At 41.4% G+C, this 19,926-nt stretch overlaps 1 protein-coding gene across 1 annotated transcript in view; it reads left to right on the top strand.

Annotated features, from left to right (window-relative positions):
- LOC124774956 (putative thiamine transporter SLC35F3) overlaps positions 1 to 19,926 on the top strand; it is a 320,097-nt gene that overhangs the window by 162,207 nt on the left and 137,964 nt on the right. The gene's annotated exons all lie outside the window — the stretch shown is intronic.

Below are 19,926 nucleotides of genomic sequence, written 5' to 3'. Positions count from 1 at the left end.
TTCAAGGAAGACGCAATACATGAAAGTCACAGATCAAGTAAACAGAGTAAGACATGTGTATGCTTTAACAGTCAAATCATAACTGAGTCCAAGTCTAGCGGCCACTGGCTGGCTGGCCGCTTAGGTGGCGCTGCTGCTGCATGGCTGGCAGACAGCACCGCATGTAGAGGATGCGTGTAACTGCGCAGCGGCACTTTGAAAGATCGGTGAGTCACAACACTTTTCCCCCCCTTTGAATTTTTTGCACATGTCTTGATGGAGGTGGCCTGTAGATTGCTAACATCCATAGGTGTTGTTTGACTGGCCATAAAGTCTCAAGGAGGAGGCTTCCCGTACGGACAGAAGTGTCCCCAATGATAACGGGGCGAGATGACAGGAGACGTGGGGGTCGAATCTACTGGGGCCCCGTGCACCAATCTGCCCATTGCGGCAAGTTCAGTTGTTATAACAGGAGACATGGGCGATTTGTCCGCATCCGTAGGAGAAGGAGGTGAGTAGAGTTGCTCCTACAGATGATGGTCATCTGGTTCCTGCATGGGCACATCTCCTGGTGGCATCAGTTCTTGTACTGGCACCAATATGATGGTGAGAGGACTGCATTGTGAATAATGAGAGATTCTAGTATCCTGAGCATCAGGTAGAGCTGAAGGTGGTGCAGCGGCATCTGGAACAGGCGTTGCTGGAACACGAGGCTGAAGCTGGTCCGAATAACGCACTGCAACACTCATGTCCATCTGGATTTCATACAGGTGTCGGCCATGGTGTCATAAGATGTGGCCAGGACTCCATTTTGGCCACCTGCCATATCCCCGTACCCATACAAGGTCGTCGGTGGTGAACCAGCCAAGCGAATGCACCCGCAGCCGTGAGGTGGAAGGCCTCGGAAGATGAAGTAGTATGTGGGGCTGTCGGCCATGAAAGAGCTCAGCCGGGCTGTGGTCACCCATGGGGGTGAAACGGTAAAAAGCCAGAAATTGGAGAAGCGCATCATCAGCAGAAGAAGTCAGGAGTTTCCTCATCTGAGCCTTAAATGTGCAGACCAGTCGTTCAGCCTCACCGCTTGACTGTGGATGGAACAGAGGGACCACGACATGCATGACGCTGTGACGGGCACAAAAATCTGCAAAATCAGAAGAGGCAAATTGTGGACCATTATCAGTAACAAGAGTAGAGGGAAGGCCCTCCAAAGAGAAAATGCGTGCAGAGCATTGGTGGTTGCCGCAGTGGTAGGCGACGTGCAACGGACAATGAAAGGAAAGTTAGAGTTGGCGTCAATAACAAGAAGCCAATAAGTACCCAGAAAAGGTCCCACAAAGTCAGCATGAATACGCTCCCAGGACTTCTCAGGCGAAGGTACCGGTGACAAAGATGACTTTGGGGCGGTGGCCTGTGACGCACAAGGGCCGCAGGCAGCGACCATGTGTGCGATTTCAAAGTTGATGCCGGGCCAGTATACATGACAGCAAACCAGAGATTTTGTGCGAGAGACACCCCAGTGCCCTTGCTGAAGGAGGTGCAAGACCGAAGCATGCAAAGACGCAGGTACCACAACACGCGGCGAAGCATTTTTGGTGGAAAGGAGGATAACACCATCCCTAGCCGTGTGGCAGTAACGCAAAGCATACAGGTGTCGGCCATGGTGTCATAAGATGTGGCCAGGACTCCATTTTGGCCACCTGCCATATCCCCGTACCCATACAAGGTCGTCGGTGGTGAACCAGCCAAGCGAATGCACCCGCAGCCGTGAGGTGGAAGGCCTCGGAAGATGAAGTAGTATGTGGGGCTGTCGGCCATGAAAGAGCTCAGCCGGGCTGTGGTCACCCATGGGGGTGAAACGGTAAAAAGCCAGAAATTGGAGAAGCACATCATCAGCAGAAGAAGTCAGGAGTTTCCTCATCTGAGCCTTAAATGTGCAGACCAGTCGTTCAGCCTCACCGCTTGACTGTGGATGGAACAGAGGGACCACGACATGCATGACGCTGTGACGGGCACAAAAATCTGCAAAATCAGAAGAGGCAAATTGTGGACCATTATCAGTAACAAGAGTAGAGGGAAGGCCTTCCAAAGAGAAAATGCGTGCAGAGCATTGGTGGTTGCCGCAGTGGTAGGCGACGTGCAACGGACAATGAAAGGAAAGTTAGAGTTGGCGTCAATAACAAGAAGCCAATAAGTACCCAGAAAAGGTCCCACAAAGTCAGCATGAATACGCTCCCAGGACTTCTCAGGCGAAGGTACCGGTGACAAAGATGACTTTGGGGCGGTGGCCTGTGACGCACAAGGGCCGCAGGCAGCGACCATGTGTGCGATTTCAAAGTTGATGCCGGGCCAGTATACATGACAGCAAACCAGAGATTTTGTGCGAGAGACACCCCAGTGCCCTTGCTGAAGGAGGTGCAAGACCGAAGCATGCAAAGACGCAGGTACCACAACACGCGGCGAAGCATTTTTGGTGGAAAGGAGGATAACACCATCCCTAGCCGTGTGGCAGTAACGCAAAGCATAGTAGTTCCACAATGGATCAGAAGTCTTAGCAGGAGGACGATCTGGACAACCCTTCTGAATACAGCGTAAAATTCGGGAGAGGGTAGGGTCAAAACCTGTAGCAGCCGCCAGCCTGTCCCCGGTGATGGGGACCCCGTCCACAACCCACTGCTCGGCAACATCCAGATGGAAACACGAAAGTTTGTCCCTATTGAAAGCCAGATCAGGACCCATGGGAAAGTGAGACAGTGCATCAGCATTCACATGTTGAGCCGTCGGCCGGAAATGAATTTCATAATTGAAACGAGACTAGTAAAGAGCCCAACACTGGAGGCGGTGTGAAACCTTGTCGGGAAGTGACAATGATGGATGAAACAAGGGAACAAGTGGTTTGTGATCCGCAATAAGATGAAATTTGGATCCATAGAGAAAAACACCAAACTTATAAAGAGCATAAATAATGGCCAAAGCTTCTTTTTCAATTTGAGAATACTTTTGTTGGGCATCCATGAGCATTTTGGAGGCATAAGCAATGGGTTGTTCAGAACCGTCAGAAAAACGGTGCCCAAGGACTCCATCGACCCTGTATTGAGAGGCATCCATGGCAAGAACAAGATGTTGGCCAGGTTGATAAGTAGCCAGGCATGGGGCCTGTTTCAGCATAGTTTTCAATTTCTGGAAAGCCGCATCACATGACACGGACCAGTGAAAAGGCATGTTTTTATGCAATAGGCGATGCAATGGCTGATCCACCAAAGCAGCAGATGGTAAAAACTTGTGATAGTATGCTATTTTCCCCAAGAAGGCCTACAGTTCTTTAACAGATGTAGGGTGAGGAAGGGCATCGATCGCAGCGACAGTTTGCTGAAGTGGACAAATACCATCCCGAGAGAGTTGAAACCCTAAGTACATGATAGAGGCCTGAAAAAAATTTGATTTCCGAAGATTACACTTAAGACCGGCAGTCTGTAAGACATGTAAAAGTGTGCGGAGATTTTGAATATGTTCATCAGTGGTGGAGCCAGTGACAACGATGTCGTCCTGGTAATTTATACACCCAAGGACAGTGAGCAATAATTGTTCCAAGAATCACTGAAAGAGAGCAGGGCCGCTGGCAACCCCGAATGGCAATCATTGGTATTGACAGAGGCCGAATGGCGTGTTAAGGACCAGAATCTGCTGGGAAGCAGCATCGAGAGGAAGTTGATGGTAAGCTTCTGACAGGTCAAGCTTAGAAAAATACTGGCCTCCAGCAAGTTTAGTGAACAATTCTTCAGGTCGAGGCATAGGTAAGTGTTGATAAGGCATTGAGCATTTACAGTGGCTTTGAAACAAGACGAATATCACCATTTGGATTAGCAACGACAACGGCAGGAGAGGACCACTCACTGGAAGTAACAGGAAGCAAGACCCCTGAAGCAGTGAGACGATCCAGCTCCCATTTGACCTGATCACAAAGGGCCACAGGAATGGGCCGAGCCCGAAAAAACTTATGCCGAGCAGTGGGTTTGAGCGTGATATGAGCTTCAAAGTCGTTTGCACAGACTAACCCAGGAGAAAAAAGGGATGAAAATGTCATCGACAAGGAATCCAACTGAGCATAAGGAATAGCATCAGAGATGCTATTGATAGAGTCATCTATGGAGAACCCAAAAACGCGAAAGGCATCGAAACCAAAAAGATTCTCCATGTTACTATGCTCGACCACAAATATGGGAACAGTGCGAACGACAGATTTGTAAGATACCTCAGCATCAAATTGTCCCAAGAGAGAAATCTTCTGTTTATTGTAAGTCCATAATTGCCTAGTGACAGGTGACAGGATTGGAGAACCCAACTGAAGATATGTCTGAGAATTGATGATAGTGGCAGCAGAACCAGTATCCACCTGCATGCGAACATCTCGACCAAGTATTTGGACAGTGAGGAATAACTTCCCTGAAAGGGAAGAAGTACAATTGACAGACAACAGGCCGGCCGCGGTGGTCTAGTGGTTATAGGCGCTCAGTCCGGAACCACACGACTGCTATGGTCGCAGGTTCGAATCCTGCCTTGGGCATGGATGTGTGTGATGTCCTTAGGTTAGTTAGGTTTAAGTAGTTCCAAGTTCTAGGGGACTGATGACCACAGATGTTAAGTCCCATAGTGCTCAGAGCCATTTGAACCATTTGACAGACAACACAGAATCAGAATCAGCGTCATGTTCATGAACATCATGTATGAGGTCAGATTTGCAAACGGATGACACATGACCTTTTTTTGCATTTGTGACACACTTTGTGGACAATCTTCTCGTGAATGTTTTGTAAAACACCATGGACATGAAGGAAGTTGCCGTGGGTTTTGCTGCAGTTTCTTAGAGGTTTGTTTACGGTTAGGCTGAGGCTGTGCTTGGGAGCGTACTGCGGCCACATCGGCTGGTGGGGACACGCCACACACTTCGTCAACATCACACAGAGGTTGTATTTCCCCGACGTCATCCCATGCCTCTATTTGCGCTCCAGCGGCACGAGAAATTTCAAAAGACTGAGCGATGGATGGGACTTCATCTAGAGTTGGATTTTCCAACTGAAGGGCATGTTGCCTAACTTCTTTGTCTAGCACCGATCAGATAATAGCATCCCATACCATTGAATCGGCGTAGGATTCTTTGTGAACTTCAGTAACAAATTGACACTTTGTACTGAGGCTGTGAAGTTCAGCAGCCCAAGCACGATAGGATTGATTCGGTTGTTTTTGACAATGATAAAAGGCAACACGAGTGGCTACCACATGCGTTTGCTTTTGAAAATAGACGGACAGAGGTGAGCACATTTCAGCAAAGGACAAAGATGCAGGATCTTTCAAAGGAGCCAATTGCGACAACAATCGATACATTTGAGGTGAAATCCATGAAAGGAACAGAGACTTACATGTTTGTTCATCCACGACATGAAATGCCACGAAGTGCTGTCGAAGACGCTTTTGATAATCAGACCAGTCTTCCGCCGTCTCGTCGTAAGGAGGAAAAGTAGGTAGAGACAGCGGTGAGAGACGCCCTGTATTTGATGCCGCAATGAAATCATGAATCACATTTGTGAGAAGCATTTGCTGTTCTATGAGACCTTGCAATAGTTGCTCTAAAGTAGCCATGGAAACATGTGGGTCAGCGATGGAAAAGAAAAATCCCATCCTCGGCGCCAATTGTAATAACTTCAAGTTGTACAAATATATTTCAAGGTAGACGCAATACATGAAAGTCACAGATCAAGTAAACAAAGTAACACATGTGTACACTTTATCAGTCAAATCATAACTGAGTCCAAGTCTAGTGGCCGCTGGCTGGCTGTCCGCTTAGGTGGCGCTGCTGCTGCATGGCTGGCAGACAGCGCCGCATGTAGAGGATGCTCGTAACTGCACGGCGGCACTTTGAAAGATCGGTGAGTCATAACAAAAACCTGCCTTGCAAAACCCTTCCTAGATAATTTATTCCAGCCCTTTAAGTCTTGACCACGCAGCCATCATCAACAATCTGTAAAAACACTGAGCCAATAAACAATGAATAATTAGCCTCATCCCAATTACTGACAGTTGGTTGAGTGATGACATATGATACTCCATAATCTATCGCAACACTCGGCCAGCACACAACTGAATGATCAGCTTCGTATTACTTACCAATAGTTGGTTGAGTGATGTATGATGCCCCATAGGTTTTGTTCAGTTAAGCCATCTCTGTCTAAGCCTGTAGATATTGTCACCACCAAAAATATTGTTCAAAACACCCCTGGCCACATGGGTGTATGTATCCAAATTTATTTAACATGAAATGGACAAATACAAAGCTTATAATTTAACTTAGATGGACTGTCATCTGACATATCTCCAACCTCCATCAAGACACAATGTATTTTCTCTTATACAATGGTCTATCAGTCCTACTTATATCTTTGGAGTGTGCTGTGACATCAGACCAGCCACTTTATCAATTATTTTTCTTTCAAAACTGTAGTGTCCCACATCAGTTTCTCCAGTGGAAATTCTTTAGGAACACTCTCTCAAATAATTCTCACTTCATTCTTATTGTTACAAAGATTTGTTCTTCTGGTGGACTGTTTTTCTTTCCTTGGTCACCCATTCTTTCGGCCCATCCATCTGCTGGTTGTGAAAGAGAGCCTGTCCTCAGAATTGTGCTTTAGTTTGTGTCTTTTGTATTCTTACGCTGGTCCTCTGAAATTTACTGTAACCACACTCAGAAGCCTGCCATGATGATGCAGCATCCTTGGGGATGCTACCATCCCACCAACATAACAATGGTAGTGTCCTGCCTTCATGCAGTAACAAGAATTCTAAATTCAGTGCTTAATTAAAATTGAAATATCTCATGATCTACTACTCAGATCCCAGTTTGTTTTCACTTAACTTACTCTAATAAAATTCTGTGTACATCTATATTACAGTTTCACCTAGTTATTTCTGTCCTTCATTCTTTTAATTTATCAAGTTATTAACTTGGAGTGTGATGAGAATGTACAGTGGAATGACCTACCATGTCTCAAGTAGAATGACTTGGCTATCCCAAAAGATTGGGCACAAGACTCACAAGACTTTTCGAGGAGTTGAGATTTGCTTAGCTTTAGCCTTTACTGGCGACACAGTGTTCTCTATTCCACTGATGGTCATTTTGATTGAGAGGTTTCAAAGGTGGCCCAAGTCTCATCCCTATTCACTATCTTGCTTAGAAAATCAACAGTATCTTCACCAACATCAGAAAGTCAAATGCGCTACCCAGATACTGTTTTTTGTGTTAACTCTATAAGAGTTTTTGGCACCCAACAGGTACACAATTTTCAAAAATTCAGTTTTTCAGAAACAATTTCATAAAGAAGTGATCCTGAAGTTTAGAAATAACAGTTCCCATAAAATCATGGCTTTCTTTTATAAGTCCTTCAACTGCATGAACCATTTCCTTGTTACCCAAACACAGATGCTCACTTTCTTCATCATCATGAACTTGATCACATCATTCATGAACTGTTGGATACATCTCCTTACCACTGAATCACTCATTGGAATTTCTTCACAAACCTGACTAAACTGTAAATGAAGGTAAAGTGGTTTATGTTTTTTGCATTCATAAAATTAATTACTGATCTAATCTCACAAGTGGTGCCATTTTCAATCAAGTTTTCTATTCTAAGCAAGCACTATATGGTACAAACTATGCACAGATGGTATCGTATCTTTCCCCATGGCTCAAAATACCATGTATGCATTGAACTGCAGTTGTAATACTACCATGGAAAGAAATACAAACAGTACTTATTTTCTGAACATACCTCATATTTTCAACTCATGGCCAGGAAACTATTAGCTGCTGTAGTATGATATTCAAAGCTGGGTCTAGAATGTAACATTGATTTTCATAAGTATAGCAATTCCCCATTTTGAGAATAAATGTGTAAATCTGCAGCATAGTGTGGCCTGTTTTATAACTTTGGTAGAATAAAACAGTGTACCAGACTGGGCCTTCCAGTGAATGTGGAACCTTGCCTTTAGTGGTGACAGTTTGAGATGTGGTTTCTTCCAGCCTCTTAGCAAAGTTTTTCGTTTAAGGACCCACATTGTATTGTGGTTAAGAGATGGGCTAATCCAGCTGTGAGCTCTGTATAGAATATGGGAAGAATTCTATCGAGCTCTTTGTTCTTGTTCAGTTTTAGTGATTTCAGCCATTCTTCAGTGACTAATATTTATATCACTCGTCTTTGCAGTGACAGAATTAAACTGCTGCAGTATTCGTGGATCTTCCTTTGTTAATAAAATTTGTAACTGGATTTCTGGTTTTCCCATCATTTGGTATCTTTCTGTCTACCATTATTATGCACTTATTGTGCAGTGGCCATAGCATTCTCTTTTTTTCTGATCCAAAGTTTCTCTGCATGCTCCTGATCAGAGATGAATGTTTCAAGTTCCTTCTTGGGTTATGATACTACTGCCTCTTTATTTAGTTTCTTGAGCCTTGCCGCATTGAGTGGCCATGCGGTTCGAGGCACCATGTCCCGGACTGCATGGCCCCTCCCACCTGAGCTTCAAGTCCTCCCTCGGGCAAGGGTGTGTGTGTTGTTCTTAGCATAAATTAGTTTAAGTACTTTGTAAGTCTATGGACTGATGACCTCAGCAGTTTGGTCCCTTAGGAATTCACACTCATTTGAACATTTTTCTTGAGCTTTCAGAAAAACTCTTGTTTGTTTGTTTCTTCCTTCCTTCCTTCCTTTCTTCCTTCCCAACTTCTTTCCCTTGTTGCTTTCTCACTTCATTTCTTCTTTCATCAACATATGAACATATAAATCTTGTCTGGTCCAGTCCCCAACAATCAATCATCCTTTCTCATTCCATCTGGTAAGTTGGTAATTCTCCCATGACTCAAGATTGTGGGTGACTTTTCATAGCGCTCCCCATTTCCTAAATCTCACCTGCTATTTTCTTCATCCTTCTTCCTTGCCCTTCATTCCTTCTGCCAGGAGGAGGAGCCACTGACGCCAAAAGCTTATACATTTCCTTAACTTTTATATGTGTTTTCCTCTGCAGTCACTTGGTGAGTAGATTTTCCTATCTATACATTTGTATTATATATTCAAAAATTGGCTATTTTTATTCATATAATATCATATTGAAGGTACTTGTGTCATTAGAGAAGAAACTCAGATGCACTGAGATAGATATTGAAACTGCATACAACATTGTATGGACAAAATGTAATATCAAATGTGGGCCTAAACTTACAATTTGATCCTACTATTGACCACCAGACTGACCCCCGGCTGTAACTGAAAACTTTACAAAAAACCTCAGTCACTAGCACTTCAATTCCACAATGATATTTTCATCACCAGAGAAGACTTTAATCGTCCAACAACCATCTCAGGAAATTAAAATTTAGTAAATGGTGGACATGACAAGACGTCCCGTGAAGTCTTAAAAAATAACTTATCTGAGAACTACCATGAACAGACTGTTCATAAGTCTACTGATCATGGAAATATATTGGGTCTAATAGTAAGAAATGAACTTGACCTCTTTGAGGTGTCCACATTGAAACTGGTATCAGAGACCATGAAGCAGCTGAAGCAACAATAATTACCACAATATAATGGAGAAATAAAGCAAGCAGAAGCATTTAGATTTTCAGCAGTGTAGATATAAAGGCAGCGGTGTCACAGCTCAATGAAGAATACAAAACATTTAGCTCTGGAGAGGAGCATGTACACTATGATGACAAAAGTCATGAGTCACCTCGTAATATCATGTAAGATCTCATTTTTGCCAGCATAGTGCAGCAACTCAACATGGCAGTGACTCAACAAGTTGTTGGAAGTCCACTGGACAAATATTAAGCCATGCTGCCTCTACAGCCATCCATAATTGCAAAAGTGTTGGTTGTGCAGGAGTTTGTTGACAAACTGACTTCTTAATTATGTCCCATAAGTGTTCAATGGTATTCATGTTGGGCAATCTGGATGGTCAAATCATTTGCTCAAACTGTTTAGAATGCTCTTCAAGCCAATTGTGAATAATTGTCACCAGATAAAGTGGCACATTGATGTCCACAAAAATTGTGTTTGGGTTCAGTTGTTGTGGGGAAGGAGACCTGACAGTGAGGTCATTGGTCTTATCAGATTAGGAAAGGATGGGGAAGGAAGTCGGCTGTGCCCTTTGAAAGAAACCATTCCAGCATTTGCCTGGAGCGATTTAGGGAAATCATGGAAAACCTAAATCAGGATGGCCGGACACAGGATTGAACCGTCATCCTCCTGAATGTGAGTCCAGTGTGCTAACCACTGTGCCAACTCACTCGGTCATAAAGAAAAAGAAGTCCATGAATGGCTGCAAGTGGCCTCCTGGTAGATGCACATAACAATTTCCTGTCAATGATCACTTCATTAGGACCATTCCATGTAAACATAGCACACACCATTATAGACCCACCACCAGCCTGCACACTGCCTTGTTGACAACTTGGATACAAGGCTGTATCTACAGAAATTGGTACTCTGATCAGGCAAAATTTTTCCATTCATCTAGGGTCCAATTGATAGGGTCACAACCTCAGTAGAGGCACTGCAGGTGATAACTGTGCTTTTATTGAAGACATTTGTGTCAGTCATCTACTGCCGTAGCCCATTAACGCCAAATTTTGCCACACTGTCATAACGGATACTTTCATCATACATCCCACATTGGTTTCTATGGTTATTTCATGCAGTGTTGCTTGTCTCTTAGCACTGACAACTCTGCGCAAATGCCACTACTGTGGTTGCTAAGTGAAGGCCATTAGCCATTGCACTGTCTGTGATGAGAGGTAATTCCTGAAATTTGATATTCTTGGCATAGTCTTGACACTGTGGATCTCAGAATATTGAATTACCTACAATTTCCAAAATGAAATGTCCCTTGCATCTAGCTCCAACTACTGTTCCATATTCAAAGTCTGTTAATTCCCATTGTGTGCCCATAACCACATCAGACACCTTTTCATATGAATCACCTGAGTACAAATGACAGCTCTGCCAATGCATTGTCCTTTCTATACCTTGTTCAAGCAATACTACTGCCATATGTATACAGAGTCCACCAGAAAAATGTATACACACTTTAAGGAAGTATTACTTATGTGTTTATTTTACATGTTGCACAACCTTCATTTTAGTACATAGTTGCTTTAAATGTTCCAAATTTTCACCAATGGAGGCTGTATACATACCAGAATGATGAGCAGTCACCACAACTGTCACTCAGTTTTATAGTGGAGATCGCTGCACATGCTGTAATTGTGGGGCCTTGCCCACTAGTCTCATATAGGGTGCCTAAGAGATGCTGCATTCTCAGAATGCCATACAACAATTCAAGCAAATAACATTAGTGGTTTTATTTCTACAAATCAGATTGACAATACTTAATTTTAATGTACAAATGTGTTACAAGCGATGGGTGACATGCGACATAAATCCGAGTCCATGCTATACACAATGGTCCTGCAAGTTGACACACATTACTGATAACTGTTGTCGTAGCACTCTCTGCTAGGCCGTGTTAATACTCTGTGAACCCTCTCCACTAATGTCCGTATACTGAGCCAATCTGAGCGGCCGAGGCTGGTAGGAGTGGCGCTTATATTCACTTCGGCTTTAGGGTGCTCCTGTCGTGGTGCAGTCCTATTCCGCGCACCATTGGCCAACATCGTTTCACCACCTTCTCTGGTCTTGCATTCTTTGTCTTTGTTCTGGTGCTTGTGGTTACGCCAGAACAGTAATCTCCTAGCAGAGTTCCTCCAGCATGCATGGCTTATGACGATAGGCATTATCTTACAGTTCCTCAGAAATAAAAGTCCATAGGTTTTAGATCTGAATGACCATGGAGGGAACTCAATTCCACCCCCAATAGTATACAGTTGCCATAAAGAAACTGGGAAAGTAATAAAAAATTGGAGCCTAATGCCTAATAGGTGTAAAGCAGAGCTTAGAGGTATAGATAAGCAGATGTTGAATGAAACTCACTGGGCTGTCCGGAAAGCATTCTGTTCAGCCTTCAGTGACTACTTATAATGTTGTATATCTGTTACTCTCAAAATGTTCATAGACATACAGAAAGTATGTTGGACCAACTTTTCTAGTGTTGTCAGTGTCTATATAATTTCATAAGGGCAGAAACATTATATTAGCAGATAAATTTTACGTATCTTGCTTTGGTTGTCTCATTGTCAAGGGTGTCAGTTCATGTTTATGCTTTCTAGTTAATAGGTCCAACGGTTTGTGTTTCAGTAAAAGTCATTGTAATATTGTTGCTTTTTGACATCAACAGTATATATTCAAAAATTCTTGACACTTTCTATAACACCACTTGTTAAGTAAAACACGTTGTGCAATGTTTCAACACAACACAAAGAACTTAATAGTTACATTCACAAGTTTCAACAAAGCTGAAACTAATATGTGACTAAAATTTCTGTAAGTATTATGTTCATAGGTTCTGGATCCTTCCAGAATGGGATGTAGTCCAAATGAATCTTATTATGACCGTCTTAATTGAAACTACTCTTCAGGTATAATTTACGTCACATTTTCTGGAAATAATTATTCATATAAAGATTTATGCACCTAATAATTAATAATTAACTGTTGTTTTCTAAATCACAGTGTGCATAAACTTGTATGTAATATGTCAAATCTGGCTTATCTTATAACGTTTGTACAAGCTTTGTACTTAAGCATGATTTACAGGATGAGTAAATACAAATACAAATACAAACAATGAATGTTGCAAATTTTGACAGTATAAAAACTCTCAGCTTCTTGTCTTTGTACAATTATTGAATGCATTGTTAATGGTAATATTAAGAAATTAAAAAAGAAAACTGGAATTTTGTTTACATGAGAACTAAAGCTTAATAATATTAGTTTCACTGTAATGTGGTTTTTAACAATTGTTACAATATGATGAAAAGGAAGTTGCCACTCACCATGTAGTGGACATGCTGAGTCACAGAAAGTTACAACAAAAAGACTGTCACACAATTAGCTTTTGGTGAACAAGACTTTTGCTGAAATTAAACAACGTACACTCATGCACACACTCACACAAATGCAACTCACACACACACATGGCTACAGTCTCTAGCAGCTGGAGCCATACTGTAAGCAGCAGGGAATTATGGGAGAGGCAACTGGGTGGGGATAAGGAGGAGGCTGTGGTAGGGAGAGGGAGGGATAGCAGGGTAGGGGTGGCAGATGGTAAAGGATTTGGGCACCTAAAAACTAATCCTGACCTTATAATCCTACCCGCTGACAAAGCCACCACCATTGTGGACAAGAAATATCATTCTTGTGCAACATAAATAATGAGTGCTGTCGACAAGGGATCTCAGATCAGTTCCATACTCCTAGATTTCTAGAAGGCTTTTGATACCATTCCTCACAAGCGACTGTTAAGCAAATTGAATGCATATGGAGTATCGTCTCTGTTGTGGCACAAATCTAAGGGCTGTCAATCCGACTGAATACCTAGGAATTATAATTATGAGCAACTTCACTTGGAAAGACCACACAGATAACATTGAGGGGAAGGCAAAACAGAGATTGTGTTTTGTTGGCAGAACACTTAGAAGATGAGACAAACCCACTAAAGAGACAGCCTACATTACATTTATCTGTCCTCTGCTGGAATATTGCTGCACAGTATGGGATCCTTACCAGGTAAGATTGACAGAGGACATCAAAAAAGTGCAAAGAAAGGCAGCTTGTTTCGTGTTATCACACAATAGGGGTGAGTGTGTCACTGATACGATATGCGAGTTGGGGTGGCAGTTACTGAAACAAAGGCGGTTTTCTTCGCAGTGAGATCTATTTATGAAATATCAATCACCAACTTTCTCTTCCAAATGCAAAAATACTTTGCTGACTCCCACCTACATAGGGAGAAATGATCATCATAAAAACTAAGAGTAATCAGAGCTCAAATTGAAAGATTTAGGTTTTCCTTTTTCCCATGCACCATTTGAAAGTGCAATGGTAGAGAAGTAGTATGAAAATGGTGCAATGAACCCTCTGCCAGGCACTTAAGTGTGAATTGCAGAGTAACCATGTAGATGTAGATGTATATGTAGATTGCTGTTTTGAACTTCGAGGATTATCTGGCAGAAGGACTCTGCCAGCTGTCAGATTCGTCCACCTACAAACCCTGCAACAGTGACCCCATTCCAGAAGTCCAGTAGGATCTCCAGTCTCTACTCTTTGGCCTGTCCCAGAACCTCTCCCCAGAGTCCATCTAGCTCCTCACCCCTACCATTCCCCGAACTCTTACCTTTGTACATGCATTCTAAAATCCATAAATGCAACCACCCATGATGCCACATTGTGGCTGGTTACTGTGTCCCCACTGAGAAAATCTCTGCTTTTGTAGACCAACATCTTCAGCCTATTACCTGTGACCTACCCTCCTATATAACATATCAACCACTTCCTCCACCGACTCTCCAAAGTTCCTGTCCCTTTACTACATGATGCCCTGCTTGTAACTATTGATGCCACCTCCCTTTACAGTAACACCTCTAATGCCCATGGTGTTACAGCTATTGAACACTACCATTACCAATGCCTGATGTATTCCAAACCAAACACCTCCTCCCTAGTCACCATGACCAACTATGTCCTCAACCGCAATTACTTCTCCTTTGAAGGCATTAACTACAAAGAAAACCAGGGTATGGCTATGGGCACCCACATGGTACCATCCTATGGCAACCTATTCATGGGCCTTCTAGAGGAATCCTTCCTAAACACACAGAATCCCAAACCCCTCATCTGGTTCAGTTTCATTAATGACCTTCTCTGCCAATCACTTCACTTGGTCCTACTCAACCAATCAAGCAACTTTTCCTTGATGTTGACCTCCACTTCAAAGATGGCTATATCAGTAGTTCTGTCCATATCAAAACTACCAACCACCAGCAATACCTCCACTTCGACAGCTGCCACCCATTTCATACCAAGAAGTCCGTTCCTTTACAGCCTAGCCATTTGCAGTCCCTCTCAAAATATAGGCTACTGAGGGTCTCACTGAGGCCTTCACAGGTCGTTATTACCCTCCCAACCTAGTACAGAAACAGATTTCCCGTGCCTTATCTTTCCAGTCACCCAGTACCTCCCAAAGCACCACAGTCTGGCCACAGAGGAGCATTTCCCTCATGACTCAGTACCACCCAGGACTGGAGAAACTGAATTACAGGGACCGATGACCATAGCAGTCTGGTCCCTTTAATCTGACAAACCAACAAACCAACCAACTGAATTACATTCTCCATCAGGGTTTTGATTACCTCTCATCGTGCTCTGAAATGAGAAATGCCCTGCCCACTAACTTTCCTGCTCCTCCCACAGTGGTATTCCACCACCCACTGAACCTACACAATGTCCTCCTCCATCCCTACACAGCCCCTGCTCCCTAACCCTTGCCTCATGGCTCATAAAGATGTAATGGACCTAGATTCAAGAGCTGTCCCACACATCCTCCCACCACTGCCTACTCCAGTCCTGTCACAAACATCACCTATCACATCAAAGGCAGAGCTACCTGTGAAACCAGTCGTGTGATCTACAAGCTAAGATGCAACCACTGTGCTGCATTCTATGTGAGCATGACAACCAACAAGCTGTCTGTCTGTATTAATGACACTGACAAGCTGTGGCCAAGAAACAACTGGACCACCCTCTTGCCGAGCATGCCACCCAACATGACATCTATCATATCAGTGACTGCTTCACAGCCTGTGTCATCTGGATCCTTCCCACCAACACCAGATTTAATGAATTGCACAGATAGGATCCCTCCCTGCAATACATCCTATCTTCCTCTAACGCTCCTGCTCTCAGCCTGCATTAGTCATGTCCTTACCTTTCTAGCCCCTTCCCTGTTCCCATTCCAGCATTACACAGCCCTCTATTTCACCAGTGCACCCAGTCTTTTTATTTCTCTCCTTTTCTGCTAACCCCCCCCCCCCCCCCCCCCAATCTCTCCTCTGCCCACCATCTAACCTCCCAGCTGCAACTAGCTACGCCATTCTCCCCCTCATCCCTGCACGCTGCCAGTAGCAATTTTACATCCCCTGCCCCTACCCCCTGATATCTCTGCCTTTCCCTGCCCCACGTCCCCCCTTACACCCACCTGGTTGCCTCTCCCATAATGCCCTGCTGCTCTCAGTCTGGCTCCAGGTGCCAGAGACTGTGGCCGTGTGTGTGTGAGTTGCATTTGTGTGAGTATGTGTCTGTGTCTATGTTGCCTAATTTTGACAAAGGCCTGGATGGCTGAAATCTAATCATGTGACAGTCTTTTTGTTGTGCCTTTCTGTAACTCAGCATCTCTGCTATATGGTGAGTAGCGACTGCCCTTTTCATCATATTGTTACATTCCATTGTGGATTTTCCATTATTTAAGTTAACAGTTGTGATTGCTAATTTTTATGGTTCAAGATTGATGTTGCTAATTGAATTGATAAGAAAAGTAAAACTATGTTATCAGAAAAACTAGTGTTTTCCAGATCAAACATATGCATAATTATCTTTATATGTGGAATATATCATTTTAGTGTAACAAATCAGGCCATAATTGGTACTGAGTTGAACATTTCAATTGAAGTACAAAAGTTCTGAGGAGGAAGGATTTATTACAATATCTGCCCCACGGAATATTGGACACAGAACGTGTACAATAATTTATGACTTTAGATGTCACACATAAAATTAGTGGTTTCATAAACAGTTTTACAAAAAGTTGAAGGTCCTGGAAGCCCTTCATTTTGAAAGGGTTTTTATAACATGTATATCTAGCAAACTGACTGTTAATGAAATTTAAGGATTCATTTTCGGTGACTTAGTTGTACACTGACAAATGATACACGTGTAGATACAGATACAAAAATCTCAAAACAAATACAAGAAGACTTATTTCCTGAAAAACATTTCTAGTAGAATTACAGTAAAATAGAATTTGGTTTTTACTATTATTGTTCTTGTCATCTTTAAAAATTGAATAATAGTATTTTTTAAATTGAAATTTGACATAATTTTAGTAAAGAGAATGCAAATAATTTTCTTATTTAATGATAAGGCAGTGAAAGACAAGATTTCTTAGATAAACAGAGAATTACAATCACCCAACTAATGTTTGAAGTACATGCTAAGCATTGAAATCTGACTATTTTATACAATTATGGAGATAAAACTTCGAAGTAGTTAACCAGAGTGCAAGATAACATTAAAAGCAGTAGTAAACATGAAAGAATTAAGCTTTTCAAATAAATGTTGAAATTTTGCTGTGCTGCTTAAGTTATAAACTATTAATGCAAAATCGTAGGAACACATTTCCTAAAAAATATTACAAACAGTCACAATTTTCAAAAATCATAAAGAATAGTCATCTTAGATATTTGTCTCAGCTGGTCCAGACAATCTAATATTTCAGTATAACAGGCAATGTGTGGTAGTTATTTTCAACAACAATAATCCCATTTTGTTTTATTCTGTACAATGCCTCACTGTTTAATTATGCACAGTTACGCCTTTACAAAGTCAGATAGCTTTGAAGATTTTCATAAGTTGTTAATACTTTAGTCAGCAACAAAATATTTAGTACATGTAAGTTATTTCCTACCAGCACTCATTCTTTCTCATGCCAGTGCTATGGAATTATACAACTGTTAAGTGAAATTACAATATTTTCAACAAATCAGACCCAGCTCAAACTTTCATAAACATCAATTTTAGAGAAGAAAAGTTACTACTTACCATATAGCAAAGATGCTGAGTTACGATAGGCACAACAAAAAGATTCACACAATTATAGCTTTCGGCCATTAAGGCCTTTGTCAGCAATAGACACACACACACACACACACACACACACACACACACACACACACACACACACACACACACACATATATACGCACACGCACACACGCAAATGCAATTTGCACACACGTCTAGTCTCAGATAACAGTAACGTCTAGTCTCAGATAATTCCACAAAAATACTAATAAAGTTTTACATATGAGGTCTACCACTATAAATAGTAAATAAATCTTATTTTTCTGCCAGTACCCCAAATATATTTTAATTCATCATACTTGATAGTAGTTGTGAGATTACTAGACTTACATGGTTTTTTTATACTGTTATCTGAGACTGCAGATGTGTGTGCAAGTTGCTTTTGCGTGAGTGTGTGTGTGTGTGCATGTGTGTATGTGTGTCTATTGCTGACAAAGGCCTTAATGGCCAAAATCTATAATTGTGTGAATCTTTTTGTTGTGCTTATCATGAGTCAGCATCTCCGCTATACGGTGAGTAGCAACTTTCCTTCCATTATTGCTACATTCTATCCTGGATTTTCCATTGTTTGGTTTCATAAACATCAATTATATAATACTTTTTTCTTTCTTATACTCATTTCTCAGAAACAGCAGACCATCATAAACAAAAGTACAATGCATTACAAAACAGAGCACCATTAAGTTCCTAATAATTCATTTCCCTAATGTCATTATAAACCTCACTAACTTCACATACTCATTATACTTTGCAATACAATAAGCCTTCATATCTCACAGTGCTTCATCTCAACATAAACCTCATCGTCATCACAAAATATTTCAAAAAACCTCATAACGCCATTACTATGCTTCAAACTGAAAAATTGCTCCGGATTGTAATTCACGTATTCTATTTGTAATAGTACAATATGTGTTGCAAATCAAGAAAAATATGTTAATCTTTAATTTCTCATATGTCTGAAAAACAACACTCCATTATGCCTTTCTCTTACGAAGACACCACAATAGTAAGTGAACTGACTTACTTTTTTGTTTTCCATAAAAAAATTGTATTCACTAAAGCACTAGAGTTTTTGGATTGCTTACACTGGTTGAGTACCATATCGTAATATTTTCTCTGTCTTACTCATTTAAGTAAAAAAATTTTAATTTATTTTTCAAAATGCATATAAATTCATTTGAAATTACTGTCGTGATGGGAAACTTGTCTTCAGTTAATTTCATATAAAACAGTGCAAAAGATCAGACCACAGTTTAAGTAATTCATATAAAAAAATTCCCTTCTTAACTCTGTTCACGTACATGTATGAGAGAAATATAGGGTGAAAAATCCAAAAATACTAATAAAGTTTTACATATGAGGTCTACCACTATAAATAGTAAATAAATCTTATTTTTCTGCCAGTACCCCAAATATATTTTAATTCATCATACTTGATAGTAGTTGTGAGATTACTAGACTTACATGGTTTTTTTATACTGAGACTGTAGAAGAAAAATACATAGTATACTGTAATTATAAAAGGATGAACAGGTAAGTAAAAGACAAATGTTGCAGCATGGAAATTCAAATTTATGAAGCAATATTCACAAGCAAAAACAATAAATCAGATAGTCAGTTTTGATATATTAGAATAGAAAGACCCCAAACATTACCTATAAAATTTCGCAGCACAAAGACAGAATGAAAGTACATAGTACACTTAAGATGTTTCATGCATTTTTTTTTATCAGCAGCAATAATTCAGAAATAATTTACATTTGCACATATGACAGCACTAGTTAGTGCTGTCTCATTGAGTGTAGTCATCCAAGACACATTGGCCCCTTCATAGGCCTTAAGATCTGCAGTGCAATAAGCTTTATGAAGCAATATTCACAAGCAAAAACAATAAATCAGATAGTCAGTTTTGATATATTAGAATAGAAAGACCCCAAACATTACCTATAAAATTTCGCAGCACAAAGACAGAATGAAAGTACATAGTACACTTAAGATGTTTCATGCATTTTTTTTTTATCAGCAGCAATAATTCAGAAATAATTTACGTTTGCACATATGACAGCACTAGTTAGTGCTGTCTCAT

Source organism: Schistocerca piceifrons, chromosome 1 (assembly GCF_021461385.2).
Source record: "Schistocerca piceifrons isolate TAMUIC-IGC-003096 chromosome 1, iqSchPice1.1, whole genome shotgun sequence".
NCBI classification, from domain to species: Eukaryota; Metazoa; Arthropoda; class Insecta; order Orthoptera; family Acrididae; genus Schistocerca; species Schistocerca piceifrons.
This window is presented reverse-complemented; position numbering and strand designations above follow the sequence as displayed.